Source organism: Sus scrofa, chromosome 1 (genome assembly GCF_054392235.1).
Source record: "Sus scrofa isolate SSC_HxYL_T2T_F1_AM1 chromosome 1, Sscrofa_HxYL_maternal_Yorkshire_Landrace_v2.0, whole genome shotgun sequence".
Taxonomy (NCBI): domain Eukaryota; kingdom Metazoa; phylum Chordata; class Mammalia; order Artiodactyla; family Suidae; genus Sus; species Sus scrofa.
Window position 1 is genome coordinate 67,799,416 of NC_139383.1, and position 23,569 is coordinate 67,822,984.

The 23,569-nt window shown below is 39.0% G+C and overlaps 1 protein-coding gene and 1 long non-coding RNA gene across 10 annotated transcripts in view; one reads left to right on the forward strand and one right to left on the reverse strand.

Moving 5' to 3' along the window:
* The window catches only part of ASCC3 (activating signal cointegrator 1 complex subunit 3), a 325,213-nt gene extending 315,581 nt beyond the window's left edge, over positions 1 to 9,632 (reverse strand). For all 7 annotated transcript variants that reach the window (XR_014806468.1, XR_014806467.1, XM_084961374.1 and 4 more), the window contains exon 1: positions 9,350 to 9,632. The gene's annotated coding sequence lies outside the window, so the exon portion shown is untranslated. The remainder of the gene's footprint in view (positions 1 to 9,349) is intronic.
* Positions 9,633 to 9,761: 129 nt separating this feature from the next.
* LOC110260404 (uncharacterized) overlaps positions 9,762 to 23,569 on the forward strand; it is a 249,758-nt gene continuing 235,950 nt past the window's right edge. For 2 of the 3 annotated variants that reach the window (XR_014806470.1, XR_014806469.1), the window contains exons 1-2: positions 9,762 to 9,925; positions 11,611 to 11,742. This is a non-coding gene — a long non-coding RNA (uncharacterized LOC110260404). Of the gene's footprint in view, positions 9,926 to 11,610; positions 11,743 to 14,133; positions 14,669 to 23,569 lie in introns of those variants that run through there. The other variant, XR_002343650.2, reaches the window with a different exon arrangement.

A 23,569-nucleotide genomic window follows, 5' to 3' on the forward strand; every position in this document is an offset into this window, starting at 1 on the left:
ACTGATATTTTTAAAAATATTCAGGCACAGCAACATCAGTTTCTTACGATGCCTCACTCTTCTTGATCATCAGAGTTACGTATGACTATACCATGAAGATTATATTTTCAAGAGACCCAAACTTGATACCTTTGTGTTTAGACACAAATCATACAATCATACAATCCTTTTCTCTAAATTACAGTTGCCAGATTAGCAGACTAAAACTACAGAATGCAGTGTTAAATCTGAAATTTCCAGTAAACAACAAATAATTTTTTAGTATAATATGTCCCATGCACATTTGGGACATACTTAAATGGCATACACTTAAGCTAAAAAAAAATTACTTGTTAGAGTTCTCTTGTGGCGCAGCTGTTTAAGGATCTGAAGTTGTCACTGCAGCAAGTTCAATCCCTGGCCCAGGAACTTCCACATGCCACAGGCACGGCCAAAAAAAAAAAAAAAAAAAAAAAAAAAAAAATTACTTGTTGTTCACCTGAAATCCAAATTTAACTCTGCATCCTGTATTTTACTTGTCAACCCTACTCTGAATATTCAAAAATCTGTCTTCCATCACTCTTCTGTTAAACACTGTATCTTCTTAAGTCAAGGGTAACAGCTATTAAGAGGTCTCTAAATTTTTGAAATAGGTATCAACTTTTCAAAAGTTAAAATGGAAAAAATGAACGCAAAGATTAAACCAGTCCATAATGATGACACACCTTAACAGACCATCTGTAAAGGCAGCTGCAAAGACTTGAGAAACACCTGATTCACCAGAGTGAAAAAGTAAACTTCAAGATGGTAATTACTCTAACCAAGGAAGGCTGAAACCTAATCAACCCCCAAACTGCTCTGAAAAAGGTGTTAACTGAAGTGTTCTTTATCTCACTTTCTTATTCAGCACTGATTTAAAAAAAAGAAAAGAAAAAGAATACCGCATCTGGTAAAAATATTTTTATCTAATCACTCATTCATTCAAGAAAATTTTATTAAGTGGGGATATAGTGATAAAGTTGCTGGAGTAGAACTGTCCCTTCTTTCCTTATTAGTAACATATTTTTCTCTAGTAAGATGATTTCCAAAACCTAAAAATATGCTATAGCATTTCCCATATTTAAAAACCTCTGCTGATCCCACAGCCGTCTTCAATTAACACCTCACTTGTCTGATCCCTATCTCTAGCAAAAACTCCAGCTGAATCAGGCCTTCACCTCCACTATTTCACCAAAAGAGCTATGAAGGTCACAAATAACCTCAACCTTGCCAAACTGTTACTTCCCAGTCTTTATTTGATCTCCTTTAGGGGTTATTGATCCAGCCCTTCTAGACAGTAGTTTTACTTGCCATCTAGGACAACAATCTCTATTGGTTTTTCTCCTACATTACTGGCACTTTCCATTCACTTTCAAAGCTTTAAGTATCACTTAAAATCTAACCAACACCAAATTCTTATCTCCATTCTGCACATTTCACCTATACTCTAGATTTGGGTACCCACTGCCTCTTCCACAACTCCACTCAGATGTCTAATAGCTAGCTCAAACTTAAAAATGTCAAAATTAATCTCTTACTGCAAACCTCGTTCTGCAGTCTACCTCACGTTAATACATCACATCTCGACTCTGACTGCAGCTCAGGCCAAAAAAAACTTGGAGTTATGCTCTACCATCCAATTCATCGACAACATCTCCCAACTCTACCTTCAAGATACATCCAGGACCTGACCACTCCTCATTATTGCCGTCTCTTCCCAGTTGATTGACGTGGCCTATCCAGTCTCCTTATTTTCACCTTTATTCCCTAAAAATGTAGTTTCCACATATAAACAAGAATGATTCTTTTCTAAAACAAATAACATTGTGGCTCTCCTCTGCACAATGCCCCCCAAAAGTTTCCCCCATATCTCTGAGCTAACTTCAAAAACCTCAAGGCACCTGGTTTTCTCCTACGTTTTGATTCAATCCCCTATAACTCTCCTCCATGCTCATTTGTAGGCAGCCACACTGGCCTACACAAAACAGATCCCTCCTTCCCAGATGCCACATAGGTAGCTCCTTCACGTCCTTCAAGTCGTTGCTCCAACATCTCTACCATAGAAACCTTCCCTGACCACCCTGTATAAAACCACACCCTTCCCTTCATCCTTCTCTTCCACCCGATCCACTTTACTTCAAGGCACTTAACAACATGACACATATTTTCTGTGTCTATTGTCAGGTTCCTCCAATAGAATAAGAGTCCCAGGAGTGTGGGAACTTCGTTTTGTCCACTGCAGTATCTACATCACCTAAAACAGTGCCTGGGGCATAGTATGTTCTCAGTAACTATTTGTATAATGGCTGGTTGACTGGCTGGTCTGACAGGAAGGATAAAGGGAGGCCAAAGCTTCCACACACAAAAAAAGGCAGTATGTACAGATCTGGATTCCTACACATTTATTTTTTTAAGCTGATTATCATCTTTATTTCAATACCTAAAAAATATTTTTTCATAGAAATTAATGATTTGATTTATTTCAAATCATTAGAAGACATAACAGGTTTTACAAACAAGTAAATTTTCTCAAACACAAAAGAAATCAAAATCTAATGTGATTTACTCAATTCTTGATGCCGTTCTCAAAGAACTAAGAATATACATATACAAAATTTAATTCTAATTATTTGTGTAAGCTTTTTCAAATCTCAACTTAATACAGCAGAAAAGCAAAAGCAAGGGTAAAAGAGGAGTTAGTAGTTGTTAGAAACCCTAGGGTAAGAGAAGGCTCAGCAGGAAAATCATGGTAGAACAATGCAGGAATAACTTTCACTTATTGAACTGGTATTTCTTAAGTAGCATTTCCCCTACATGCTTGACCCCAGACTGGGTGACCATAGTGAGCAAAATCAATCTGGTACTTGCCCTTGTAAAGCTCACAGTCTGGTGGGAAAAACAAGCCAATAAGCCATCTCAATACAAAAGAAGCCTGCTATAAAAGAGGGCAAAGAGTTCTCTCGTGGCACAGTGCCTTAAGAATCCAGCATTGTCACTGAAGCAGCTTGGGTCGCTGCTGTAGTGCAGGTTTAATCCCTGGCCCAGGAACTTTCATATGCCGCAGGTGACGCGAAAAAGAAGGGAGGGCAGTAATGAGTGTTATTGGAGCACAAAACAGGTGCAACTAGCCTACCAAGAAAAGGGGTTGGAAGGAAAAGCAGCTTTTTTACTTGAGGCTTCAAGGATGAAGAATAAGTCAGGTAAAAAGGACAACATATTCCAGCTTAGGGGTGGAACATTTCACATTCAAGGAACTGAAGAGACTGGAACATCATCGTCAAGAATTATGTAACGTGACAAATGAGCTGGACAGATAGGAACCAGGACATGGATGGCTTTATAAGCCATGTTATTCAGCAACTGTTCTAATAGTAAAGGAGACAAGTTGGGGGGTGGGGGGATGCGCTGGGGGTTTGGGATGGAAATGCTATAAAATTGGGTTGTGATAATCACTGTACAACTATAAATGCAATAAATTCAGAGTAATATAAAAAATTTTTAATTAAAAAAAATTGTTCTGATAATAAAAAATTTCCCAAAGAGTTTCTGACTTGGGCTGTGTTTGATAAGGATTACTATAACTGCAGTGAAGGGGATGGACCACAGGAAGATTAGACCTGAAGCAGAATGATACCAACCAGGAGGTTGTTACAGTAATCCAAGAGAAGAGATAAAGAAGGGACAGTGGATTCCTGAATTGAAGTATGGCAGTGATTTAGAGAAAAGTGGCGAAATCCAGGTAATTCAATCAAATCTATTTGACTTAGATTATTTTTATTTGTGGTCGGGAAGGAGGCAGGAACCACAACTGACTTCCGCAAGACTAAGACAAGATAGCAGAAGATGGAGGAATACTAGCCTTTACAGAGAAAGTAGATGGAAATGGTCTATAAAGGCACTCTTGAACAGCAGCACACTGGGGAAAGATGCACTGAAATTATTTCTGCAAACTGAGTACTGTGCTCATATTAATTTCTTATAAATAATTTATGTATAACTTTATAATTAAGTTTTTAAAATCAAGATGAAGACTTAGTTATTTCTTTTTATAAATAAGAGTAGAATTTAACATTTTTGCCCACACTTGCAGCATGTGGAAGCTCTGGAGCCAGGGATTAAACCTGTGCCACAGCAGTGACAACACTGGATCCTTAACCCTGCTGAGCCACAAGGGAGCTCCACTTTTTTTTTTTTGGCTGTGCCCACCAAGGGAACTCCTAGTATTTTTATATCATTCCATCTGATTAGCCTGTTGGGCATTTTATTCACTTTCAAGAATTTTCCTACAAAGGCAAGTAGAAGCCTCATCAGTAAACAAGGATATCCTCACTTGGAATGGAATATGGAATATAAGTTTTCTTTTTTTTTTTTTTTTTTTTTTGTCTTTTGTAGGGCTACACCTGCAGCATATGGAGGTTCCCAGGCTAGGGGTCTAATCAGAGCTGTAGCTGCTAAGGCTACGCCAGAGCCATAGCAACGCGGGATCTGAACCGCGTCTGCAACCTACACCACAGCTCACGGCAATGCCAGATCTTAACCCACTGGGCAAGGCCAGGGATTGAACCCGCAACCTCACGGTTCTTAGTCGGATTCGTTAACCACTGAGCCACAATGGGAACTCCAAGTTTTCCTTTATCAAATGTATATGCCATGCTTCTTAGCTATACACAACTGAGTAACTTGCTAGTCACTGAAATTGAAAATGACCTAGCAAGTCTTTGAAAAACACTGGAAAACATTAGCAACTGCTTCCCTAACTACTCCATAATTCTGAGATAAACTACATTCCTCTTTTCAAAGTCCTGGCTTAACTAGAGTTCCCGCCGTGGCTCAGCGGTTAATGAATCCCACTAGAACCATGAGGTTGAGGGTTCTATCCCCGGCCTTGCTCAGTTAAAGATATGGCATTGTCATGAGCTGTGGTGTAGGTTGCAAACGCGGCTCAGATCCCCTGTTGCTGTGGCTCAGGCGTAGGCAGGTGGCTACAGCTTGATTTGACCCCTAGCCTGGGGACCTCCATATGCCGCGGGAGCGGCCCTACAAAAGGCAAAAAGCGCCCCCCCCCCAAAAAAGTTCTGGCTTAACAGAATAGATATTCTCCAAAATTAAAAGGCTCCTGAATTCATATGCTTTAATGTAAAAGTTCTTCAACAATATGAATTGGTGATATTGGACTCGCTGGGCAGTCTCATGAAAACAGACATTTTTTTCTTTTTTTCTACTTTTTATATTTGTTTCTTTCCTTTTTATTTTTTTTCCGTTCCAAATATTTTTTATATAATTTTTTTTATTTTCCCACTGTACAGCAAGGGGGTCAGGTTATCCTTACATGTATACATTACAATTACATTTTTCCCCCACCCTTTCTTCTGTTGCAACATGAGTATCTAGACAAAGTTCTCAATGCTACTCAGCAGGATCTCCTTGTAAATCTATTCTAAGTTGTGTCTGATAAGCCCAAGCTCCCGATCCCTCCCACTCCCTCCCCCTCCCATCAGGCAGCCACAAGTCTCTTCTCCCAAGTCCATGATTTTCTTTTCTGAGGAGATGTTCATTTGTGCTGGATATTAGATTCCAGTTATAAGTGATATCATATGGTATTTGTCTTTGTCTTTCTGGCTCATTTCACTCAGGATGAGATTCTCTAGTTCCATCCATGTTGCTGCAAATGGCATTATTTTGTTCTTTTTTATGGCTGAGTAGTATTCCATTGTGTATCTATACCACATCTTCCGAATCCAATCATCTGTCGATGGACATTTGGGTTGTTTCCATGCCCTGGCTATTGTGAATAGTGCTGCAATGAACATGCAGGTGCACGTGTCTCTTTTAAGTAGAGTTTTGTCCGGATAGATACCCAAGAATGGGATTGAAAACTACATTTACAGCACCACCCCCAGAAATTATGATTAATTTGACAATCTTTGGCTTAGCCATTATACAACTAGATGTAACTCTCTTCTTCAAATACAAAAATTTCAGAGTCCCTGTCATGGCTCAGCAGAAAGGAATCTGACTAGCATCCATGAGGACCCAGGTCAGATTTCTGGTCTTGCTCAGTGGGTTAAGGATATGGAATTGCCATAAGCTATGGTGTAGGTCGCAGATGCGGCTCAAATCAGGCACTGCTGTGGCTGTGGTGTAGACCAGCAGCTACAGCTTTGATTCGACCCCCAGCCTGGGAACCTCCATATGGTGCAGGTGCGGCCCTAAAAAAGATAAATAAATAAATATTTCTTGCCAATTATCTCACTAAAACATATCCTGAGAATGCTTACTGTAACCTGTAAATTTATTACATATTACATTTTTCAATTAATTAATTAACAAATTCCACCCTAAGTTTCCACGTCGGTTCAAATCTTTGATAATGAATGCAATTCCTAAGAATTTTCTTTGAAGAGGGAAGTGGAGGAAAACTAGCCCAAAACTCCAAAACCAGGAAGATAAAATGGGAATCTACCTTAATTTATAAAGCTCCCCAAGAATGATTCTATTCAAATAACAATGATGAGGCAGAATGTAGCAGGAAGAAGAATAAAAATAAAATTAGTTTACATGCCAATTTTTGTCTGATGGTAAAAAAATCAGTAACTTTTTGAGGTATCAATTTTCTTATAAATGAGGGATTACAAAATGACTTTTTAATGCTCTTTTCAAGCAGAATAATCTAATTAAATTAAAATAATCAAACATGAATTTAATTTTATTAACTCTGAATCACAGGGACATAGTTTTAGAAATAAATTAGGACAATCTAGAAGATATTATCATAGTCAATGGAGAGCAGGAAAATGACACTGACAAACTGCAGACAAACTCACTCAAACATACATGCTTGCCCATTTACAAGCAAAATACTACTCAAATGAGATGGAACATACTGAATGAATGAACATCTATATGGGTCTGTCAGCTGTGTTCTAGTACTAAACCAGGCAAAAGAGACAAGAAATAAGATCCAATCCCTACTTCAGGTAACTTTAGAGAACAATGTAGGATTATAGTCACGTAATGCTTGCCTTCGGATGCTTACTAAATACATACTAGATACCTTACTCACTCCTCCTTTGTAATTATGCATTTTTTCTTTCCATAAATGTGTGTTTACTAAGATTTCAGTTTCAGGTAGATATCTGCTCAAAGTTGAAAACTGTGCCATACTACATCGGCACTATTCCGTACTGAAAGGGCTTATGCTAACTACCTCCCCATGGAAGGTACTATAGGGCAACACATTTACTTCAATCAACAAGTTTATACATTTTCCTGATGAATATGCTTTGGGCATAGACCTCTTATGAATTACAAGTTATTAAAAAATAAATCAATCAGACCAATGTAAAACTGGAAACAAAGTATTATTTTTCAGGCAGAAACTGATTTCCAACTGTGAACTTTATAATTAAGCTAATTAAGCCAACTTCGCAAAAAGAAAACTTACTCCTCTTAACTAGCAAAATACAAGTATCTTTTTGGTCAAAGGCAAAATCAAGATATGGTGTTCAAGTAAGTAAAATGATCTGCTCCTCTTTCAACATCACTTACATATAAACACTGACAATAACTTATTGCAAAAAGACTGCTTAGGTCAACTAGCAATCCATGGCACCAAGAGGAACCCTAGTTAGAATTCTCTATCAAAAGTTCTGTAAGTACAGACATCCTCATCTCTCAAATCCCTAGGCCTAGCATAATGCCCAGTAGATGTGAAGACATGAGTAAATGAATGACAACTGAAAGCTAAATCTATTCAGCAGGGATCACAAAGTTAAGCAATGAAAACTTAATTCACTCAAATAACAATTCACTAAAATATTTAGCTTACACTTAACTGGCATCTCTAAGGACCATCTTTTTTTTTTCCTTTTTTTGCCCTTTTCTTGAGCCGCTCCCTCAGCATATGGAGGTTCCCAGGCTAGGGGTCTAATTGGAGCTGTAGCCACTGGCCTAAGCCAGAGCCACAGCAACGTGGGATTGGAGCCGCGTCTGCAACCCACACCACAGCTCATGGCAATGCGGGATCCTTAACCCACTGAGCAAGGCCAGGGATTGAACCCTCAACCTCATGGTTCCTAGTCGGATTCGTTAACCACTGAGCCACAATGGGAACTCCCTAAGGGCCATTCTTAACGCGAGAATATTATTATAGGAGTTCCCGTGGAGCTACAGTGGTTAATGAATCCGACTAGGAACCATGAGGTTTCAGGTTCAATCCCTGGCCTTGCTCAGTGGGTTAAGGATCTGGCATTGCCGTGAGCTGTGGTGTAGGCTGCAGATGCGGCTCGGATCCCGAGTTGCTGTGGCTCTGGCGTAGGCTGGTGGCTACAGCTCTGATTAGACCCCTAGCCTGGGAACCTCCATATGCCAAGGGAGCTGCTCAAGAAAGGGCAAAAAGACAAAAATAAATAAATAAGAATATTATTACAACCAAAATAAAAGATACATGAACAGGAGCACAGTACAGGGAGGAATCAAAAACTGAATTCTCGACTTTTGAGAACACTTCGAAAATCAGAAAAATGATTTCCATCTATGAAATATGAAATCTGGTGAGGCAGATAACACCTATTCACGCTCATTTTACTTAGGGCAAGAAAGACAAAAATATGATTACCAGTTTGAACTGCACATGTGATACCACTTACCAAACTTTTAGTTACTGCTAAAATGAAGCCTCTTTTAAACCAGAGAATAGCAAAATACATGAACACACTGCATTCAGATAAAGTAATGTATCACAAAAAGCCTATTTAAAAGAAATGCCCAGGTATCCACAACACCTCAGTAGCACACTCGCACACAGAACACTCTTACTTCAAAGTAACATTCTAGACTCCTCGGTTGCTAAATTCACCCACAATTCACTATGGGTCACTCCCTACCCAGTCTTTTCAGTGTGTAAGTAAAAAAATACAAGGAAGCTTATTTCACTCCCAAAGTCCACCGGAAGAAAGCGAAAAAGTTATCACATCTTTGTAACCAAAAAAAAAAAAAAAAAAAAACCTAATTAAAATACACAGCCCATGCACAGGGAAAAAAAAAAAAAATCACCCATCTGGTCATCACGTTGTGGCCTAACACCCTGGCAACATCTGCCTCGGGTTCATTTTTGATCCCCAGGCCCATCTACAAATTTCAGGAGTAGGACGAGACCATCGGAGACCACGGACAAGTCTTCGGTCCCGAGAGGGATGACAGGTCTGGGCTTGCCTCCAGGGCAGGAGAATCGCCCGAGGGGTACCCCGACTGCGTCGCGTGCCCTCGAGGCTCCGCCTGCCACCGGCTTCCCCAGGCCACTGCACCCCTTCTCCCAGTGCCACCTCCTCACCTTTTGGCCCTGGTTCATGGGCTTCCCATCACTCCGCAAGCTCCTGCCTCCGCGCCTTCCTCCCTTTCAGTTTGATCTTTACTTCCCACGCCGGCTGGGGAGCGGAAGGCAGAGGTGAGGATGCCAGCGGGAAGCTGTCCCGCCACGTCCTCGTCCGCACCCCACGCCGGGATGGCCGGCACCCTCCCACTGACCCAGCAGGGTCCGCGAGGACTGCCCGACCGCGGGACAGACGCTCAGCCCCGGCGAGGAGGGAGGGGGCAGGGCAGGCGCGCGCCTACACGTCACCCGCCCGCAGCGGCGCCAACGTCGGCACGTCGGCTCCCCCAAGCCCCACCCCGCCCGGGTGCGCGCGCCGCCGACCCGCCTCTCGCCCGCCGAACCAGGCTGAGAGGAAGCAGACTTGCCGCGAGGGCGCGCCCCCGGACGGGCATTGGGCGCGTGCGCGCGCGTTCCAGGGACTCCGAGTCTTTTGGGTGCCCCCACCAGGTCGGACCTGAGCGTTTTTCCGTGCAATTACTTGAGTCGGCTGCATCTTCTCTCCGCCCTTCTCTGTAAAGTGGAGACGTGGAGGAGGTAATTCCTGTTACAGTTAAAGGAGAGAAAGCCCTGAGTGTGAATGAAGAACTGGGTAATTGCCATCGTCATCACCAGCCAGAAATCCTGGCTGCTGGTCTTTATACATGGTTCCTTGGTCTCATGTTCCACTTTCCTTAAGCTTTCTAAATTCTGATTTTAGAGTTTAAAGTTTCCTCTTCCAGCCGGTCCTTTTCTCACATGAACCCCACAAAAACAAAACCTGAAAATTCCTTGGCTCAATTGAAAATCAGGAAGATGATATTAAGGAAACCTCACTTCAAGAACTGTGTGGTGTATGTGAGTACAGTTCTAGACTAAAGCATGGCATGCAGAGGCGGTATGAGTTAACAATGTATCATGGTTCCCTTTTTCTCTTCCATTGCCCTCATATGGACTGTCTTGACGCCCTGTAGAACCCTGTTTTCTAGTGAAGTAGCCGATAGGGATCCAATTATCCGCTTCACTGGCCAAACTTCTTCTGGATTTCTGTATTCAGTTCTAGATCAAACACTTAAGACCTCAGAGAAGTGGGAATTATTTCAGAGAGGAGCAAAATGATGAGGAGCACTCAAAAGCATGGCAGATGAAGTACTCTTTGTACTTGGGAAGAGTCGCATAGAAGAGAGAAAGCTACTGAGACTATCTCCACATACTAAAAATTCATCACGTTGCATAGATTTGTTTCATGTGAGTTCAAGAGATGCAGACTTGAGAGAAATGATTTCAGATCCCAAAAAGAAGATGCCCTACTAGCACTAGCCAGAGAAGTTGTCTGCTTTAGGTTGCTTGGAGGCCTTGACGACTGGATTTGACTTTAAGTAAATTCCAGAGGCTTACTTAAGAGGAACTAGTTGCAGGGACACCATGAATCAAGAGAAGACTTAGCTGGTGGTTTTGTTAAAAATATTTACAACCTTGAGAGTTTATTAGTTCATGATTCCAGCCCTAAAAGAATTTACAGGTTAGCTATGAGAGAAGACAAATGCATCGAAAAGTAAATAATTTAGGGATGTCATATGATAATGAGAGATACTAACAATATGTTCTTAGAACTCACATGACAGATTGTTCTCACCACAGTTCAGAGGCTTAAGGGACAAGAAGGACATCTAGACTATACTTAGAACTGCCCTGTTCAGTAGGATAGCCACTAGCCAAGTATGAAATGTGGCTGGTCCAAATTGAATATGAAATACACACCATATTTCAAAGAATTAGTACAAAGAAAAAAATGTAAAATATCTTAATTCTTATGTTGATGATATGTTGAGATAATATTTGGTATATATTGAGTTAGTGTATTAAAGTTAATTTTACCTATTTTCACTTTTTTAATGTAACTACTAGAAAAATTTTAAATTACATAGCTTCCTTGCATCTTATTATTTATTAGGCTGGCCTGATCTATAAGGAAATATAGTTCATTGAATTCTTTTTTTTTTTTATCTTTTTGCCATTTCTTGGGCCGCTCCCGCGGCACATGGAGGTTCCCAGGCTAGGGGTCTGATCTACAGCTCACATCAACGCCAGATTGTTAACCCACTGAGCCAGATTGTTAACCCACTGAGCAAGGGCAGGGATCGAAACCGCAACCTCATGGTTCCTAGTCGGATTTGTTAATCACTGCGCCACGACAGGGACTCCCATTGAATTTTTAAGAACTCTTTTTGTACCCTTTGTAGTGCCTGGTCAATTTTCCAAAATGTTAATGGAAAGACAGTCTGATGAAAAGCTTTCTCCTGAAGAGAAGGAGATGATCCAGAAAATATGGCATGAGCAAAAACAGGGAAACAAGACTGCGGGTACATTCTAAGGTGAGTAACTTGTTTGTCTACAGTAGAAGGTTCTTACTAGAAGGTAGTGACAATAAAATTAAAATTAAATACACACTAGTCTGTAAGGAGAGACTTAATTTTAAATTTAAGGAATTTAGTCTTGTGGACAATCAGGATTTGACAGTGACAAAATGGGACTGTATGATTATCTTGGCAATATTGAGTTCAGTAGTGTAAAATTAATGGGTAGTTGGTCAACCAATTAAAATTCATTTTACATAAAAATGTATTATACCAAAAAATGTTCAATAGAGGTTGATTTAAATAAGTTACAGAGCATCTCTAAAGTGGAATCTGTATTGTTTGATGTGAAAACATATCAAGATGTACAATACGTGTATGTATGTAACTAGATCATTTGACTAAAATTGCCTTAATTATTTCAAAATTGTCTTAAAAACAGAAAATCTCAGGGTGGATGGAGTGTTTTCAACATATTTTCAGTGGCTCAACAAAGTCATTCAGGTTTTTGGCTCACTCTTCTTTATGCTCCATCATCCTTAGCATATTAGCCCTTCATTCTCAGCCTTGTCACCTCATGAGACAGGATGTATTAATAAGCTCAGACTTGAAATTCCCACTGTGGCACAGTGTGTTAAGAATCTGACTGCAGCGACCGGGGCTGTGGAGGCACAGGTTCAATCCCTGGCCCAGCACGATGAGTTAAAGGATCCCGTGAGGCTGGGTTGCAGCTGCTCCTCAGATTTGATCCCTGGCCCAGGACTCTCCATATGCTGTGGGTGCAGTCAAAAAATAAGTAAATAAATAAGGTCCAGACTTATTTACAGCCCATCAGCCTCTTAGTATCTCAGTATGTAAGATCACTAGGTCTGCTCAGCTCACTAGCATCCCACAGCCTTAGCTTATAGGCCTTTTTTGATTTTACCTATTCTCAGTTCATTATCCTGCTTCTTCCCTACCCCCACTTGCAACACGGGGGGTTAAACTACACCCCAGTTCAGTCTCTTACTTGGGGCTGACAGTTTACTGCTGGGGAATGCTGATTAATAAAAGACCCAATTCTGGGGTTCACTGGTGGCACAGAGAGATAAGGATCTGGCATTGTCACTCCTGTGGCTTGGGTTGCAGCTGTGGTGTGGGTTCAATCCCTACCCTTGGGACTTCTGTAAGCTGTGGGCCTGGCCAAAATTTTTTTTAATAAATAAATAAATAAATAAAAGACTTAATTCTAAAGTAAGCTTCCCTGGGATTTCCCTTGTGGTGCAGCAGGTTGAGGATCTGGCATTGTCACTGCACTGCAGCGACTCAAGCTGCTGCGGTATAGGTTTGATCCTGGTTTAGAACTTCCACATGCCCTGGACGTGGCCAAAAAAATAAATAAATAAAGCTTCCCAGAGTTCCCAGGTGGCTCAGCATGTTAAGGATTCGATGTTATTACTGCTGTGGCTCTGGTTACTGCTGTGGCATGGGTTCTATTTCCTGGCCCAGAACTTCTGCGTGCCATAAGTGCAGCCCAAAAAATAAAAAATAAAAATAAGCTTCATTAAAATTTTAATGAACTATGTTGGGAAGGAATAAAAAATCACTACCCTGGAACACACTATTGGTTGCCAACCCAACTACTACCTTTATTATCTTCCTTAATTAATAAAATGGATTTTTTGAGTACCAAAAAAAAGCTAAAGAAATGTGAGCTACTCCCATTACCTTAGTAGAGATTCTATTTCCCTTTTAACAAGAATGTTGTAGAGGTAGTCATGTGACCAAGGGATGGTCAGCTAGGGAGGATTCTGTGATATGTTTTACCCAATGGCAAAATATATGCTTATAAAATATAGAGAGTTATTCTTGGGTTACTGTTCAAGATGGTGGACTTGGCATAAAATCTGCCAACTGTTCTTTCCTAGACACTCCTGAAATAAAAATGTTGAAGTAGAAAAACCAAGGAACAAATAAAAGAAAAAAGATACATGTCTTTGTATATAGGTGCTTATGTTAGGGAGAAGATGGTAGGTGGAGAAGGGAAGGAAAATAAATTTTTCAGTAACTTCCTGGAAAACAAAGATAATTGTAGTGATATGACTAGTAACAATACCCAAAATTATGGCCTAAAAGAATTTAGTGAAGAGGCTACAAGTGAGTTGAGTGGGGGAATGGCAAGGGTAGAAGTGAGAATAAGGGCTTAAAATGGAGATACTATTCTAAATACGGTACAATTGAGTCAATCACCACATATTTCTTTCTTTTATCCATGCACACTGAGATCAGGCAAAGACAAATCTGCCTGTAGACAAAAACAGAAACCAAAAAGCCACCAAAGTCTCCTCCAAATTAATTGCACAAATAGTAGAGAAGTGAAAACTTTTATGTTGGCAAACAGAGCAAAACCACTATCATTCTTGCATTCAGGGCCAGCATCCAGAGAGCAACTACTTGCCTACCCATCCTAAAGTGAAACATGATATTCAGCATTTCTGGCCCTGCCCTCCTTAAGCTAGCTAGCTATTCACAATTTCCACGCAGCAGAGAAACCTGGAAGACATCCTACTTGCTAAAAGTAAAGGAAAACCACATCAGTGATGAGTCCTTTATATGTATGAATATGCAATGAAGAATCAACAGGCAAATCAGGAAAACCACCACTGTGAAAGAGGAAGACAAACAGAATAACTAACTCTAAAGGAATCAGTTAACGGAATTCATGAACTAAAAAACAAACAAACAAAAAAAAAACCTTTTAAAGCACCCTGGTTTATATACTCCAGTATTCAGAATATATTGGATCTGTAAGAAACAAAGTACTCTGAAAAAGGAGCAACCATAGTATGAAATAGAGCTCTGAGACACTAAAAATATGATTCCTTAAATAAAAAATTCACTGGAAATTTTGAAGATAAAAATCAAAGAAATATAAAACAGAGGATATAAAGACAGAAACAGAAAATATGAAAAAAAAAAAAAGAAGGAGTCATTGCAGGGCCAATCCAGCTGACTAATATTCAGTCAGGAGAAGAGAAAGAGGTTTTTTTTGTTTTTGTTTTTGTTTTTTTAAGTGAGAAAAAATCAAGAATAAAAACTAATAATAATAATAATAATAATAATAAACCTATAAAAGTTTCCAAACATAAAAGGCATTTACCAACAAAGGAACAAAAATCAGACCTATCAGCAGCATTGGATACAAGAGGACAATTACAGAATATTTTCAAAGTTTTAATGGTAGATTTTTTTTAGTCTAGAATTCTGTACTCATTCAAATTGTCAGTTACCAAAAAGAGCAAAGTAAAGATATTTTCAGATCAAGTAGGATGAAAAACAATGGAACACTTTCCTCTCTCTGTGATGTTTTAGGAAGTTACCATATCACTCCGTCAAAATAAGGGCAAAAACCAGAGGAAACCATGGAATTCTGGAAAAGGGTATCAATCCTAAAAAAAAAAAAAAAAAAAAAAAAAGGCAAAGAAAAATTCCCAGAAGAGGACTGTGCAGCATGTCTAGAGAGTCAAGGAAAGTGGAGACTGAATAAATGTCCTTGGAGATTTAGGTGACTGGTGAAATGGAAGCACTTGTAGTAACCTGATAAAGATGGAATCACATGACACATGTAAGGAATAAAGTAAGGATTAAATGAGAAATGAGAAAATGAAAACACTGATAATAGTCATTTTTGTCTAAAAAAAGCAGAGAAATGCATGGAAGAAATATTAATGTCCAAGAAAGACTTTTGCCTGTGTGTGTTTTTTTGAGATAGAAGGAGGACGGGGTGATAGAAGGAAAGAACCTTTAAGAAAAAGATGAGATGAGTAAGATAATATTGAAGATACACATGGGTAAGTTTATTCTTAACCCTGATAGAAGGACATTTTTCTGTGAGGACAGAAATAGAATGCTTGAATATACAGGAAGAGTTTAAGGTATTGAGATATGTATAGCCATATAAACTTCAAAGTTGAATATATAAAATAAAAGTTATTCATATTTTGGCAGCCTTGAAATTATGAATTATTGTTCAGTAGATTAATATTTTTAACTCTTTAGTATAATTAGATACATTAAATTTTCAGAAAATATTACAAAGTGCAGACAAAAGCCAATTTCAAGGAGGCAGTCAAGATTAGATATTAAAAAGCAGCAATACTCAAAGTCAATATAAAATATGTAATGAAAACTAGTCACACAGTTCTTTTTAGTTATTTTAACTTGACATCCAGTTGATTACCCAAATGCCAGGTAACACTCCATGATTAAGTGTGAGTATGCATATGAGTGTATGTTTGTGTGTGTGAATGGGACTTTGGGGGGAAAGATTAGAGGTAGTTACCTTCAAAACAAATCATTTTTAACTAGCCTTTTGATATTAGAAGCTAGGTTTGGTTTTCTTATACAAACAAGTAATCTACCCAAAGTTTGGAACCAAACACGGTTTATTCCTTAAAGTATTGTGTGGGAAGGGAAGAATCATTCTGTGCCAAATGTCACCATTCTGTGATTACCCCATGGATAAGGTGGGGAACTGGTTAAGCTATATATATAATGAGACCCAGAATAACAGTAGCTTAAACAATGGATGTCTTAAGCATCTTACAGGCTACATGGGTATCCTGAAATATTGTCCTTTCTTGATGTATTATTCATCCAGGGACATGGGAACCTTCTCATTAATCTGACATTTCTAGGGTGTTGTCCTCACTTAATAGTCCAAGATGACTCACAGTCATGACCTTATTCCAAGTAGCAGTCCAATGGAGGAGGAGGAACCAAAGACAGCTGAAAGTACACCTACCGCAGTCACCTGGCCATACTTAGTTGCAAGGAAAGCTGGGAAATGTAGTTTTTATTTTAGACAACTCTATACTAAGTTAAATAATCAGGAGGTAAGAACTGTTGGAGACAAATGTTTTACCTAGAATGCTTTTCCTGTTCCATTAAAGCAAAAAAACTGGTACTAAAGAGATAAGAATAGCTTCTCTTCACTTATCAGAACTGAGCCACAGGGAACAGAACAATATGTCAACAATAACTTTTATCTCTTTCTAGCATGTAAAAAGTGAGCTAGTAAAAAAATGGGAAAATGAAATCCTGAATAGTAATTACTTTAAGGATTAATTTTTCCTGAAGTTTAAACTATTCTTAAGTGTGTTCAATATGGTTAAAGTGAAGTTTTCATTCCTTTTGCCCACAAGTAATTAAGCATATATCACAAAACCCACACTTTGCTAAGCAGTGTGAAACTTTCCAAAGAAAAATGTGATATGATCGTTAGTCTCGAGGAGCTTAGAGGAACTTACAGTTTGGGTAGAGGAAAAATTTAACACCCACAGACTGTTTGAGAACAGTTAAATGCTGTGCTGTGTGATTATTTTGTAAGTCAAAAGGAATTCAAAGTATAGATAAGACACCACTGGCTGTGAGACATTAAAAACCTTTGTGGAAATTGTATAGATTGAACTGGACAAATAAAAATAAATAGAATTTATTTATAAAACCTTTCATATGCAAAATCATGAAAGGTTTATTTATAGAGTTGATCCTAGAGGATAAAGACATGTTGAATCTTAAAGTGCAAGCTGTTGCTGATAATTGCTTAAAGGCTAAAAATGGCTGATTCAGTCATCTATAAGCAGGTGTCATTTCTATTTTTTACTTTATGCTGTATCCCCAAATACTAACAGGATACCTGACACATATTAGACACCAAGTAAATATTTTTCTCGTATCCTCAGTGTTTCTTTTATTATGTGGCTAAGGATTTCATATTGTTGTTGAGGTACAGCTTTTTGAAAAACTAGAAATGTACCAAAAGTGTACAAATCTTAATTGTATAGTGTCGTATACCACCTCATGCAACTACTACCCAAGTCAAGTCAAAGAACTCCCTGGAATACTCTTATGACTCTTATGACTCTCTTAGTCAGTACTCAAATCCCATCCCCCCACTCCAGCCACTCCAAAGGAGCCACTATTCTGACTTCTATCAACATAGATTATATTCCTAGCTTTGAAATTCATATAAATAAATTAATAGAGTATGTTACTTAACATTTTTTTTTCAGGTTGTTGCTACCCTGGCCTTAATTTGTGAGGCTTGTTGATATTTGGAGATATTTCCACCATCTAAAGTCTTTTCTTATGGGAAAGCCCTATAAACATATAGAAAAGACATTTATTATGTAGTAATATATACCAGAGTTGTCACTGATCTTTAAACTTCAAAGACAGGTTGTGCTTACTTTAAGGGTAGACAAGGCCAGTATAACTCCATCCTGTACTATTAACCTAGTACGGCTTGATACTTCCAAAATGGCAGTCAAGTTAACTTGCTGTGACTTTTTTACTCAAACAAATCTGGGGATCCCTTATGAGAAGTTTAGGTCAACTACAGAGTTAGAGGCACAGTCCTTATTCAAAACCCCCCTCACTCTGACTCTAATTACAAGTTTGCAAGGGTCGGGGGAGGGTGTTCCCAAACTACCTGTTTTAATAGTTTGTTAGAAAGAGTCAAAGTACTCATGGAAAACTGTTATACTCATGGTTAAGGTTTGTTAAAGGGAAAGGATACAGATTAAGATTAGTCAAAAGAAGGTACACACAGAGCAGAGTCTAGGAGGGTTTCAAATGCAGTTTGAGTTGTCTTCTAGCTGTGGAGTCAGGACATAGTACTGTCACAGCACTGATGTGTGACAACATGCACAGAGTGCTTCCAGTCAGGAAGGCTCACATGAGGTTGGTGTCCTGAGTGTTTTGGTTTTGTTTTGTTTGGGGGGTGGTGAGGGGCGGGTGCTCATCATGTAGGCATGATTGCCCACTTACTTCAAGTTTTCTGGTGTACTGATACTATGTGATCCAAAGCCCCCACTCTAAGTCACATTGTTCGCCCTCTGGACTATGTGGGTGTGGCCAGGCCTCAACCTAAGACTATATGATGTGGCCTGGCCCCACCCTAAATCGTATTATTAGATTAGCTGGTATTACGCAAGGCCCTCAGGCAAACAGCAGCAAAGGCCAGGCCTTCTCTTTGGGCAAAAGCCAATCTTTTCTCACTGGAGAATGTGTTATTTCTAAAACCTAAAATTAAATTGTTTCTTCAAAAAATTGTTTCTCAATGATTAATTTCATGAGTTTTTATCTTTTTAAATATTCTGAATTATTGTGAAACATATTTGACAAGAGAGTTAAGATTGGAGCAGAAGTACTACACATTTTCCTTTCCCACAATTGTCCAATATATATAAATACGAGGGTTCTACCAAGATTACTGACTTGTAGTGCATTCTTTTGAAAGTTGGGCAACAACTACAAAATAAAACAGTTTTCTGGGTGATTATATTGTCAGAACTGACAATGACTAAAAAAAAAGGCTGAGTTAGCAACATTTCTGTGATTTAGAGGCTTGAGGATTGGGTAAGTATACAAGGCTCCCCTATAAAGAATGTTAATTCTTCCTCAAAACTTCCATAAAGAGGAATGAAATTATCTAAAATTTCTCTATATTTTGGACAGTTTTCTCTTTACATGAGTGTGTTGAGAAATCATCTTTGAGGAGCTAATACCATGATGGTTTAAAATGAAATTAAAAGATTGAGAGGTTAAGGTACCACTTACTATGAATTTCAAATATCCGTTACTATTTTGATAGGGTTAGCTCTATTCATAGTTTAATATGAGTTAGAATCTTGTTGTCATTTTTTCTAGTTAAGATATAGTAAGACACAGGACTTAAGTTGATGAAATAGGCTGGAAACTGAAATGCCTGCCATCCTAGCAGGACCAGAGCAATTGAAGTCAATCAAATCACAGGTGGGGCCAGTAGTATAGAGTCATTTGTTAGAAAATACAAGGTTCAAGTCAGGCATAAGATTCTGATTTCTTAGGCTCAAGAAGCTTGGACTAAAAGCTATGTTTAGCTAACGCTGTAGATTGAAGTTTCATTCAACCTTTATTCAACTGATATACTGTACATTGACCACCTACTACAGGTCAGCCAGCAAGACAAACACTGTTGGTTTTTAGGGATGATAGCTAACATTCATTGCCATTACCACCTGTTTGCGAGGCATTGTGCTAAGCACTTCTTCTACAACTCCATTATTCTCACTTTTATTAACTAGGTTTCACAGGTAAGAAACTGAGTCTCTAAGAAGTTGACGATTTAACTGGAAGAGACTGTCTAAAGGCCTCTAGCCCCCTCTCTAAAGCTTTCTTGCTAGCAAAAGACCCATGCCGGTTGTAGTGAACATAATTCCTTAGTATTCGAAAAAATATCCTGTCACTTTCAGTTTCTGTGCTGGATACAAGAGCCCCACCTTTTGGCAAGATGTGGAATTTCATAAAGAAGGACTTGACCTGGGGACCGATGACAAAGGAGTCAAGGGTTTACCTCATTCCCTTTATTGAATTGCTTGTCATCTAGAATTATAGCATTTTCTAGACCTGAAGGAGAGACTCAGTTTCACATTGTCAGTTTATTTTGCAGAAGAATGTAGAAAAATAGAGATAAATAATTAATTTTAGTATATTAGTACTTAATAAGTTTGCCTAAAAATAAGTTCTTTAAAAATGTAATGTTGGGGTTCCCACTGTAGCACAGCAGGTTAAGGATCTGGTATTGTCTTTGAGGTGGTGCAGGCAACTGCATAAGTCACAGCTGCAGCTTGGAATTGATCTCTAGCCTGGAAAATTCCATATGCCACAGGTATGGCCAGAAAATAAATAAATAAATAAATTTTTTAAAGTATGATTTTTATTTCATCAATGCATTATTTAAAAATTTTAAATCTAGGTACAATCAATGGACAATGATAGAAAACAATTGTTCTTGCCTGAATGTGAAGTCTCAGATGTACACAACTATGAACAGACCTGGTTATATAACAATCACTGGAGTGAATTTTACAAAATTCTGACATATACACTCTATGGGAAAATTTCTCCTTTTAAGCTTTCACAAAGACACAGCAAGTAATTACAAATACATATATAAGCAAAACAGGTATAAACAACAATGGCCATAATAAAAAAAGTAAGATGATAACAAATGTTAGAAGATGTGAAGAAAGTGGAACCTTCATACACTGCTGATGGAAAGGTAAAATGATGCAGCTGCTTTGGAAACAGTCTGGCAATTTCTGAAAAAGTTAAGCTTTGAGTTAATATATAATCCAACAATTTCAGTCCTAGATATCTACGTTAGAGAAATGAAAAGTAAAAATCCATGTAAAGACTTGTACATGAATGTTCATAACAGCATTATTCACAATAGCCAAAAGATGGAAGCTGCTCAAAAGTTCATCAACTGGTAAATGTGTAAACAAATTATAATTGGGGAGTTCCCGTCGTGGCTCAGTGGTTGACGAATCCAACTAGGAACTGTGGGGTTGCAGGTTCGGTCCCTGGCCTTGCTCAGTGGGTTAAGGATCCGGTGTTGCCATGAGCTGTGGTGTAGGTCACAGACACGGCTCTGATTAGACCCCTAGCCTGGGAACCTCCATGTGCCACGGGAGCCGCTCAAGAAAAGGCAAAAAAGACAAAAAAAAAAAAATTATAATTGGATACCATTCACTAGTAACAAGCAATAAAAAGAAGAGCTAAAACATACCGATAAGTGATACAACGTGCTGGCCCTGTGCTGGGGGCAGGGGGATGGGGATGGGAAATGACTGTATGTAGGGATGTAACCTTTTTTAATGATGGTCATGGTCAAAAATTAGATTGTGATGATGGTTGTGTATGCAAATATAAGCATTTATTCAGTTATTTCAATCAATGAATTTTATGATATATAATTATATTTCAAAACTATTAAAATCAACCAGTTCTTTTGTATGTAATAAACGATTTTCAGTGATCCACTGTTTGTTCAATGTAATGTTTTTTCTGTTTGCTGCAATCCCTTTCATAAATACTATGTCGATTTTTTTTCTGCCTTCATCTTCAAACAAGGAGAATTCTAGTCAATGATGTGTAAGACTTTATATTTCGTCTGTTTAAATGGAGTCATTGACTATATCTAGTTGAAGGCTGGTTAAATTCTCTTCTCAGTTTATGCCTAGCTATCAGGTTGGCATACAGCACTAATAAAACATTCAAGAGAAGAGTCTGGAGTTCCCTTCGTGGCTCAGTGGTTAACAAATCCATCTAGGAACCATGAGGTTGCAGGTTCGGTCCCTGGCCCTGCTCAGTGGGTTAAGGATTTGGTGTTGCCTGAGCTGTGGTGTAGGTCACAGATGCGGCTCGGATCCCGCGTTGCTGTGGCTGTGGCATAGGCCGGTGGCTACAGCTCTGATTAGACCCCTAGCCTTGGAACCTCTATATGTCTCGGGAGCAGCCCTAGAAAAGGCAGAAAGACAAACAAACAAACAAACAAAAGATGCTGATGTCCTGCTCAGAACTTCTTTCTTGGGTGGGTGTATGTTTCCCCAGCTGCTGTGAGTTTTGGATGCCAAGTGCTCATAACTGCACCCTTTGGAAAAATACCCTCACTTAAGAAAGTTACCACACTTGGAAGGTTACACCTACTCACACCACCCCTACCACCCCATAGTCATGACAGGTGAGGTAGCAGTCAACCCTCAGATCTTGGTGGACTAATATAACAAATATCTATTCACTCATACAACATATGCTGTGGGGCTGGGTAGTTCTCCAGGGCGAGTGTTCTTCATGTGGCAATTCAACCATCCAGAATGATGGAGCCGCCTCCATGATCCTGCAGCTGCACCACACAAAACATGCAGCCTCCTTGAGCAATGAGACAGGAGAACAGAATGCTTCACTGCAGCTTACAACCACTGACCTGGTACAAATAGATGGCTGCATATTTTTTCAGCAAAGATGGATTTATTCAGGAAAGCGGAGAATTGCAATTCAAGGTGTGCAACCACAGAGAGCCATGTGTATGTCCCTGGACACAAGGTGAGGGAAGGAGAATGCTTTATATAGACAAAAAAGGAAGTTGGGAGGGTCATAGGAAACTAAGAGTTTATAATTTTTCATTGTCAGGAAAGAAAGCCTTCTTCCTGTTGAGCTCTGGTATCATCACAAGGCATGAGGGTCCCAACTCTAATTTTTTAACATAACCCATTTGTCAAAACTGATCATGTAGCCATAGGTAGGTATAAGGTGGTGGGGAAGTAAAATCCTCCAGTGTGTTCAGGAGAGGAGAATAAGACATGAGTGAAAACTGTAAGTCTCTTTACAAAGAGGTGGCACCTCTTTAGCGGTTTCTGTTCCTACTATGTGCCTCCCCAATCTTTGCTGTGTTAGTTATCACAATAAATGACACCCATTCAGTTTCTCAAGCCAAAAATCTTAGAGGCATCCTCATCTCCCTCAAAGTCCACATCCGTCCATCTGTATGTTTTCAGTCCTGTTAGTTGGCTCTACCTTAAAGATATATTCTTGATAGACAAAGTTTGCTGAAAGGTTCCATATTGAAGAAGCCTAAAGAAACGGGACAACTAAACATAACACTGGATCCTGTATGGGAAGGGAACAGTGCTATAAAGGATATTACTAGGTCAGTTGACCAGACTGGAATATGAATGGTAAATTAGAAAAAGTTAGATACTGTATCAATGTTAAATTCACTGAAGTTGAATTTTTACAGTGGTTATGTAAGGTTAGGAATGATCCCTCTCAGGAAATGCACACTGAAGAATTTAGAAGTAAAGGGTCACAGTGTATGATGAATATAGCTCACTCTCAGATAGTTCAGAGGAACTGTTTGAATTAGGATTGAGAGAGAGAAATGATAAAATACACAGAGTATAGTATTAGCAACATGCGAACCTGATGAGGGGTCTATCTGTAGGTTTCTGTATCTCCACAATCTAACCATACCTGAGCG